At 50.5% G+C, this 10,205-nt stretch overlaps 1 pseudogene; it reads left to right on the plus strand.

The window, feature by feature from the left end:
- The first annotated feature begins 485 nt into the window (after positions 1–485).
- LOC129402207 (glyceraldehyde-3-phosphate dehydrogenase-like) overlaps positions 486–10,205 on the plus strand; it is a 25,086-nt pseudogene continuing 15,366 nt past the window's right edge.

Raw genomic sequence — 10,205 nt, forward strand, 5'->3', positions numbered from 1 at the left:
ATAATGCATAGGACGGGCCCGGCGTGGGCCGTGGGCCACGGAGGCGGCTGTTGGGGGGTGCTGAGAGGTCCGCAGCCGCCCCAGCTCAGCCTAACTGGGGTCCGCCTCCTGGGCACACAGCGCAGCTCACCTTTCGGTGCCTCAGCCTTGGGGCCGAACCTGCGACAGCTGTTCCGGTTGTGAGCTCCGACTTTAATAAGAAAATGAAGGCTCACTCTCAGGTGAGGTAAAATTGAGGTAGCATCGGAAGCCCGGCAGCTAGGAGTGAATGAGCGCGGGGCTTTATCCCGGAGATGCTTTTGCCGCCTTGATGCTGATGCCATACCAGCTCACGCTCTCCGTCCCGGGCACGGAAGGCACCCGGCGTAGCGGGGCTCAATGATAGAATTTTCCGATAAGGCGCCCCTTGATCTCCGGGAGGCTCATCTGGATTAAAGTGTTTCTTGCCCTTTCATGACGCTGATAAGGAACGTTGCCATTCACGCATGATCTTAAGCACACGAGAGTTCAACTTAGCAACAGAAAACGTCAAGACTTTTGAAGGGGATACGTGCCTCTTTTCTGTTTTTGAATTTCAGACAGACCCCGCTCTTCCTCTGGTAAGCAGAGCTTCAACATTCCAGTGGGCCCGCAGGGGCCTGAGGCCCGCCTTTCAGTCTAGCCTCTCTCTTCACTCGTGGCTCTTCCAGTCATCGAAGAGCATCATTGTCGGCTCTCTGGTCCTCCCCGTGGGACAGAAACCTCCTCTTCTCGGACATCCCAGAGACATGGTGCTGAAGATGGGAGTGGACGGATTTGGTCGTATTGTCCACCAGGCGGCCAGGGCTGCCTTTAACTCCGGCAAAGTGGAAATTGTGGCCAGCGGTGACCCTTCCACATGTTCCTGTATGATTCTGCCCACGGTGAGTTCAGCGGCACGGTCCAGGCCGAGAACGGACCGGTCATCATCAGCGGGGAAACCCGCGTTCCTCTTCCAGGAGCCAGATCCCACCGACATCGGACCTGGAGATGCTGTGCTGAGAGGATGCTGTGTCATCCACTGTGTCATCTTCACTGCCATGAGGTGGGCTGGCGCCCACTTGAGGCGGGAGTGTAAAGGGTCATCACCTCTGCCCTTTTACCCCCCGCCTTCGTGTTTGCGATGGGCGCGAGCCAGGAGAAATATGGTAACTCCCTACAGATTGTCACAAGGCCTCCTGCACCACCAACGGCTTGACTCCCTGTCCAAGGTCATCAGTGACACCACAGAGGGGTCCATGACCACAGTCCACGCCATCACTGTCGCCCGGACACCCTGGACGAACTCTCTAGGAAATCTGGTGTGACAGCCGAGGGGCTGCCCAGAGCATGGTCCACTGGCCTGTGTCCATCGTGGATCTGACCTGCCTCCCGGAGAAAGCTGCCAAACATGACAACATCAAGAATGGGGGGGGGGAGGAGGGGTAGGAGAGGAGGGGGCTGGGAAAGAGGTCTTGCGGTGGCACCTCTTAGCATCCTGGGATACACCAAGCACCAGGCTCTGTCCTGCGACTTGAACAGTGACACCCACTCCTCCACCTTCATGCAGGCATCATCCTCAATCACCACTTTCTTAAGCTCATTTCCTGGTGCAACAAGGAGCCGGGCAACAGCAATAGGCTGGTGGGCTTCATCGTCACATGGCATCCAAGGAGTAGGCGCCGCCCCCCCCCCCCAGCCCCAGGGAGAGCACTCGGAGGAAGAGAGAGGGTCTCGGCTCCTGGGGTGTCCTCCCCCCACTCATCCTGACCTCGAGTTTCCATCCCAGACCCCCTGAAGAGGGAGCCCCACCTTGCCATTCTGCCAAAAATAAAAAACGGTAATCAATTTTCCCTGCCATTACTGCCCCTAAAGTAGCCACCCAGCACTCTTCCCTGACTTCTTCTTCTCCAGGTCATTTTTTCAGACCTTCTGTTAAACAGCAATAATAACAAAACTAAAAAGCAGTGACCAGGGGCCGGGGCCATAGCAGGGAGGGGATTTATCTTGGATGCAGCTGGCCTGTGTTTGATCCCCGTCATCCCATAGGGTCCCAGGGCACCGCCAGGAGTAATTCCTGAGTGCAGAGCCAGGAGCAACCCCTGAGCATCGCCGGGTGTGATTCAAAAACAAAACAAAACAAAAACATCAAACCAAAGAGCCCAATGAACAGACTCTTAGAACACGTGCAACACTCACCCAAAGCTTCCAGAAGAACTGATCGAGTGGTAGACAAGGGGTCCTAACCGGCCATATGCGAGCCAGCTCAGATGTCCCGCAGCTGATTGGTCAGGAAATTCTCCTCAGGCTCTCCGGTCGGTGTACCCCCCTGTAGCCTCCAGTCCTGGCTCTCTCTCAGTTGCCCAAAGCTTTCTTGATCTTCACTTTTCTTATCCTTTCTTCCATCTTCTCAAGACCCCAGCTCTATTTTCTTTTTTTTTTAATTTTAATCAATTAGTCATTTATTTTAAATTTTTTAAAATGAATCAGCATGAGATACAGTTACAAACCTACAAACTTTCGTGATTACGTTTCAGTCATACAATGATCAAACACCCATCCCTCCACCAGTGCGCATTCTCCACCACCAATGTTGCCACTATCCCTCCCACCACCCCCCTTATCCCCACCTCCCTGCCTCTGTTGCAGGCATACTCCCTCTTACTCTCTCTCCTTTGGGGTGTTATGGTTTGCAATATGGGTACTAAGCAGCCATCATGTTCGGTCCATAGTCTACTTTCAGCACGCATCTCCCATCCCGAAGGAGCTCTCCAAGCATCATTTACTTGGTGGTCCCTTCTCTATCTCAGCTGCCCTTTCCCCCAGCACGTGAGGCCGGCTTCCAAGCCGTGGAGTGATCCTCTGGGCCCTTATCTCTACTCTCCTTGGGTGTTAGTCTCCCATTCTGTTACTGTGTATCCCACAGTCCTTCTATGTCTGTCCCTCTCTCTCGGACTCATTTCACTTGCCAGCTCTATTTTCCAGCTGAGCCTGACCCTCCCCACTTTCTCTTCAAGGTCTCTAACCCTCCATGCTTTTGCCCCCCACCTTTGCACCCCCCACCCAGCCCAACTACCCAACACCCAACACACTTGCTCTCTTGCTCTTCTGCAAAGACCCAGCTCCAATGTCTCCCCGGTGAGTGAACGCCCCTCTTCCTCCCAAGTCCTCTGGCAAATCTTCCACACGGCTTTGTCCTTTGTTTTCCTCCTGACCTGACCCTGTCAAGGTGACACTGAGCCTTCAGGCAGAGTTTCTGCTGTGACCTTTTGTGTCCCCATCCTGGCATCCAGTCTGATGCCTCGTAAGAGTAGACAGAACACTTGAAGGACGGTCCCATCTCTGCACCCATAGCGATGAAAGCAAGTCTCATGTTGTTCATTCTTCTGAGAGCACTTGCTTTCTGGGAGTAAACTCTGTCAGTGGCTATCAGGGGGCCTCCTTTGTGGCCACCAGTAATTCATTCATTCGTTCTTAGCACAGGGTGGAAGCGTTCCTATTCTCAGGCTTCCAGTACCTCTCATTGAAGATTAAAAAGATTGTTCAGGCCAGATACTTCATTTACTTTACCTTGAATTTCTTCTAGGGAGGTAGAGGAAGATAAAGGACTATGTTGTTGTGGTTTTTTTTTTCCCCCTAAAATGATCTACGGTAACTATACTTCTTCTGGCAGTTTAGTTCCTGGGTTAATCTTTCAATTCCAACTACAAGTGAGCTGAGCACAGGGCCAGTTGATGTATTGATCTAGTTATAAATGATCCTGAAAGGCTCCTCAGGTCTTTGGCGAATGTTTGGGCACATGCATCTCTGTGAGATGGAATTATTTCTTTATTTTTAAAATTTATTGTGATTTTTTTAAATGAATCACCATGAGGTACAGTTACAGACTTGTAAACTTTCATGATTATGTTTCGGTCATACAATGATCGAGTGCCCATCCCTCCACCAGGGCCCATTCTCCACCACCAATGCTCCCAGGATCCCTTCTACCACCCGCACCCCCACCCCCTGCCTCTGTGGCAGGCACATTCCCTCTTTCTCTCTCTCTCTCTCTCTCTCTCTCTCTCTCTCTCTCTCTCTCTCTCTCTCTCTCTCTCTCTCTCTCCTTTTGGGAGTTACGGTTTGTAATACAGGTACTAAGCAGCCATCCTGTTTGGTCCATAGTCTACTTTCGAGATGGAATTATTTCTAGGTCAACTATTTCTTGGTTCTTTTTCTCCCAGATGGAAAATCTCCACAAAAAGTTATGCAACTCAACCGTGAAAAGGGGATAGTTTTAATGATTTAGTTATTTATATTATATTTTATTCCCCCGCCCCTTCAAAACCAGACCATGCTTAGGGGCTTAGTCCTGGTTCTGCGCTCAGGGATCCCTCTTGCTAGGGACTGGGGGACCAGAGAGGGTGCTGGGGATCGAACCTGCTTCAGCTGTGTGCAAGGCAAGAGCCCTACCTGCTGAACTATGTCTTTGGCCCCAGGAAGCAACTGGTTTTCTCTCAGTTTCCAACTCACTCTTCCTCCATGGACGGCAGAGGGAAGACACGGCCTTTGGCGCGGGCGTTCTCTTGTTTGCTGTTCTCGGGGCCCTGCTGCCCAGAGCGTTTCCTATTCCGCTCCACTCATTGACAGGACAGTGGAACGAGAGGGGGAAGCACCTGTTCCAAGCCAGCGGCCTCTGCCTTCTGCTGTCCTGTGAGCCAGCCCAAGGCAGCTGTGGCTCCCTGTGGCAGAGGAAGGCTTAGGCCCCAGCTTCGCTCAGCTCGGGTGACACGATCTTGCATAAGAACTACCAGGGCGCTGTGCCCAGCGAGTGTCCTGCCAGAGGGGCGTCCTGGCGGACAGTCTCCTCTTTCACGAGGTCCTGCTGAGGGGACGGAAAGCGAGGCCGAGACACCTGACGACCACTTTGCCCCAGCTCCTGGGAGCCCGGCCGGGCTGGGTGAGGAGTGAGCGGCGCAGGGTGTCCGGGGAGAGGAAGGCCGAGCCCTTGCTTGCAAGGGGGCACTGGAGTGACAGGCGGGCAGGTGACCGTAGGATGGGGAAGCCCGGGAGGCCTCTGTAGGGCGGTGCTGGGGGCTCCCCTCGGCGGCTCTGTGCCCTGCCCTGCTCAGGAGGCGTCGTCTGAGCTGTTCCCCCGAGTCCTCCTCGGCAGGAGCAGAGCAGCTGTAGGGCCAGCCAGCAAGTTCACTTCCAGAGCCGGGAGGGTAATTCGTCCAGCCTGTTCACGCCATCCCTGACCTTTCTGTTCAGCCACTGCCCGGGGTACCAATTAGTGCTAATTGCTGCCCCAGGGCGGCAGAAGATTCTGTGACAAGTGTCTGCTAAGAAGAGGGCTAAGACCCCTACCTCATTTCCTGGAGCGTGTGAGGACAAGTGGAGGTACTTGGGGATAATTTCGGCAGGAAAGCTGGGCAGGGAAAAAAAAAAAAAAGATCATTACCCAGAGTGCACGCGGGGGTTTTCAACAGGCCTGTCTCATTAGAGTTGAGAAGCATCACACTCGCCTTAATTTTCCCAGAAAGAGGAATGTTGCTGCTCCTTCCCCAGATCTTCCTTTGATGTGGAAGGACCCCAAAGTAGCCCCCAAAGTAAGAGTCAATCTAATTATGTCTGGGGAAAAAAGCCACTATTCCTGCTCCCCTTTGCAAAGCCGCAGGAGGCCCCCATAGCCCATGAAGTCCATTTTTTAACAGGCTTGCTAGAGGTGTCAAAGTTTCCCCGAATAAAGTTGAATGAGTAAGCATTGCTTTTAAGATCTTTCAATCGGATAGACAGGAAAATATCAGTGTAGCCCACACTGCAATTAGCTGCTTTATTGCAAGTGGAAAATCCTCTCAAATAGGGTTGGTAGCCCTGGTGTCATATTTTAAAATTAATATAAAGAGAACTGCTTTATATTAGTCAAGAAAAAAAAATAGAATTTTCTGATGTGACCATTCCACCGCTGAAAAAGGCAGTTCATTATATAAATGTATATATATATATATATATATATATATATGCCAAAGTTAGTTTTAACAATTGCCAACTGCTAGTTATAAATAGCTTTCTCATTCGAAACAAAGCCTCATCTTTCAAATTGCTACCTCTTAGGCAAAGAAAAAAAAATATGTGAATCTCTTTCAGGACATACCAGCTGTTCCAGATGTTGTGATTACGTATTTAGGGCCACATTCTCAACTAAAAATATTATACAGCAGGTTGACTTCCAACCTTTTAAATGAAGAAGCATCATATATTGTCATCTTTGCCTCTGAACTATGTTTGAGAAGTGCTTGGAAGTGGTTTTTCACGGGATGGAAAAATAGTTCCTTCCCCATGCCACCGTGGCAGTTAGTAATCTGTTTTTACTAAGATGAATGTTACCTTTTCTATGTGAGCCTGGTCCATACTGCGTTTCACTTAAAAAATAAAATGTCCTCTTGCTATGTTATTCGTGAAACTAAGCTGAACGACAGATGTTTTGAAAAGCGGAAGTCGAACGAATTTCGGGAGCGATGAAGAAGGCAGAAGGGTTTTGGTGGAGGTCTTGTCAGAGGCGAGAGGACCAGGCAGTTCCCCGCGACGGCCACCAGATGGCGCTCTGAGACCATCCCTTTGCGTGCAGACATGCAGTGGCTGGGCATCCAGGGGGGCAGGGAGACCACTGCCCACCTGCATTCTCACCAGCCTCTCCTCAAACTGCTCCCAAACACCCTCCAGCGGCTTCCCGCTGGAATAAATACTGTGTCCCTTACCCGGCGTGCAGAGCTCTCCCTGACCTCACCCGTGTGTGCCCCTTTGACCTGGGTACCCCTGGCCGGTTTGCACTTGGGGGAAGGGAGAGCACAGCTGGGTGCGTGGACGCGCCCGCACTTGCAACTGGGAGCGGCCGGTTGGCGCTGGCTCTGGGGGGCTTGGCTCAAGGTCACTGTCGAGCTTGCGAAAGGACATCCCCAGCTCTCCCTCAGGTTGCTTTAACTCCCTTCTCTGCGGAGGACATCGTGGTCTGTTAGCCTGTCAGTGGGTTTTATTTCTTCTTCCCACCCCACTCCTTGCTATCAGCCATTCAGCGTTTATTATCTACCTGCTCACTCCAGCATCTATTACGTCTGCCTCTTTATTAATCACCATCTATTTATCATCTGTTTTGTCAATTATCTCTGTTATCTGCCTACCAAGAATCTATTATCTATCCTATTATCGGTCTGCATATCTTTTTATCATCTGTCACCATTATTTCCTATTGTATGTCTGCCTAGCATATTCTTATCTATCTTCTATTCCCTATCAATTACCTATTTATGTATCTGTATTTATTTATCAGTCACCGATCACCTATTTTCTCTCTGTCCACAGATCTCTCATCTTTCTAATAGATGGCTTCTCTAGAGTCCTTCTTTCCCTACTGGAAGGGAACCCTCATGAAATTAAGGTTTTGCTCATTGAACAGTAGATGTCCTTGTTTAGAAGAATGAATGAATGAAAATTTGAGATACTTATAAGTTGGCCCAAGGAATAGCAATGCTGGGTAGTTCGTCATGGTAAAACCCACCGTTGCCAACTTACCTTGAAGCTTTGGCACCCACCAAAGCTTTCCTGAAGCATCTACGTGTCATGGTGTGAAGACAGACTTTGTAGAACTGAACGCAGCAGCAGAAGTTCTGCTTTGAGAGCTGAGTGTCTATATTGAAGGCTTTCGACAAATCGTGTCTTTTAATACTTGCAGTAATGCTCTGACATGGGTGCCTTTATCCGTCATTCCATTTTTCTTTCAGGTAAAGAAACTTGATATAGGTAAGTAATTCACCTAAGACACGTCCAGTAAATGATGAAGCTAGAGCTTAAACTTGCTAGAAAACAGTCTTCCTTGAAGGAGTAAACCAAAAAGATGAATTCTGGGCTTGGATTCCAAGCATGTCTTTGATGGAATGCAACAAAGATTCAAGTCATACAGTAGCTACCAAATTCACAAACAAGACTGTCAAAAATGGTCCAGATATAATTAAGAACTAAGCAGAATTTTTTGGAAATAAAAAATGTAGTTGTTATAATAAAAATCTCAGCGGGCAAGAGAAATAATGGCCTGATAGAGTTAAAGAGAGTTAATTAACAGATGAAGAGGAAAATTTAGGAGCAAGATCCATTTAATAAAACTATCAAGAACACAGCACAGAAAGATGAAGAGGCAGACACATCCAAGAGAAGTTTAGGAATATGAAGGACAAAATTAGAAGCCTCAACATATTTCTGGTAGAGGTTGCAGAATGAAAAATGAGAGAGAGAGAGAGGGTGGCAACATTTGAAGAGTCTATGACTAAAATTTTCCAATTTTATTTATTTAGTGTTGGAGCCACACCCACTGGTGCCTGGGGCTGACTTTTGGCTTTGCACTCAAGTGTCAGTTCTGGCAGGCTAGGGGGGACCATGTGGGGTGCCGGGGATGAAACCTGGGTCTGTTGTGTGCAAAGCAAGTGTCCTACCTGCTGGACTGCGGCTCTGGCTCCGCAAATACATTTTGTTTTGTTTTGTTTTTGGTCCAAACCTGGCAGTGCTCATGGCTTTCTCCTGGCTTTGCTTTCAGGGATCACTCCTGGAGGGGCTCAGGGGACCATATGAGGTGCCGGGGATCAAACCTGGACTGGTGCCATGCAAGGCAAATGTCTTCCCCGCTGTCCTGTCATTCCAGCCCCAGGAAGCAGATGTATAACGTTGGTTAAGTTTGCGGTGTTGATTAATGATGTGAATTGTGCTGAGGGCATGCCGAAAGCCTGCATTTTGGGGGTGACTGTCTAAAAGTCACGACTTTGGGGAACTGGCCTACGTCCCTTTGGGAGCACATTGTCATGGACAGATGGTGCAGGGCTACAACGGTGAAGCGTCTCGGAGAAGGAGGGGTGGAGGTGAGGACCTCGTCGTATAAGCTCCAACACCCAGCCCAGCTGGTGGGGGCGATGGGATTCTGAGGGCCCAGAAATGGGAATGGCCTGTCGAAGTATAAAAACACCAAACATACCCATGCTGTTGATTGCTAAATGTAATAGTCTGATCATGACGCTGGAAAAAAAAAACAAACCACCAAACACACAAAAAACTGATAAAAAACTGAGGCCTCCAGCCTCCTGGGCCCCCCACGTGCCACCAGCTGCAGCCTGGTGGGGGTTCAGGCCCCGACGCCAGGTGGGTGGGACACAGTGGGGGGTGGTGGGGGTTTCCAAGGCGGCTCGAGGTGGAGCCTTGAGACAGCACAGTCAGAGGGGGCCCCGCAGCCCAGTCCAACCTGCACTGGGAGTCCCGGCAGACTGGGTGCCCAGGGCCCGGCAGCTGGCGTGAGGGCTGCGGGTTGGGGTCCCTGTGCCCTGGCTATTGTGACTCCCACACTGAGGCCCCCTGTGCTCCCCACCACCCAGCCGAGCCAACGGGGAATTGATAAAGCCCAATTTTCTGCTCCCTCAATGAAAACTGGAGACATTTGGGGAAGATGTAAAGAAGATGAAGAGCGAACCCAGGAGAAGATGGAGGTAGAGTCCATCTGTGATGGTCGGGAATGTCCCACACGGTACCCAGAGATCATTAGGATGGATAAAAGCTTCCTTGGAGGGGGCCTTGCATGTGGCGGACGCGGTTCAATCTCCGACTTCCCATATGGTCCCAGAAGCTCCACCAGGAGTAATTCCTGAGCACAGAGCCAGGAGTAACCCCTGAGCATTGCATTCCTGGGTGTGACAAAAAAAAAAGCTTCCTCGGAGTCAAAAGGCAAAAATTAAAATGCCTAGTCAGCTGTGCACGATTTGAGGTGGGCACAGCTGAAATGCTGGGACATAGCAATTAAAACGAGAGGGTGTATAAAAACACGCTTCCTCAAACGCTTACCAAAATAAAGCCACAACCCACCCACATTAGTTGCAAGCAGCACTGGCCTTAAGGCAGAAACGCCGTGCATGGGCTAATTGGGAGCACCAGGTTTGGAGAGAGGAGTGACCGGGAGGAAGGCGGAAAGCTCTCACAGCTCGGAATGCGCAGTGCGCCTGGCCTCGCGACTCATCCGTCAGAAGCCGAACCCACACCTTTCCCAGGCGCCCCCTGGGCCCCACCAGGGTACAGAAGCTCAGCACAGCCCTGGCAGTCCCAGGCACACACACACACACACACACACACACACACACCACACCACACACACACACACACACCACACAAACCACACACACACACCACACACACACACACCA

This window comes from Sorex araneus, chromosome 1, assembly GCF_027595985.1.
Source record: "Sorex araneus isolate mSorAra2 chromosome 1, mSorAra2.pri, whole genome shotgun sequence".
NCBI lineage: Eukaryota > Metazoa > Chordata > Mammalia > Eulipotyphla > Soricidae > Sorex > Sorex araneus.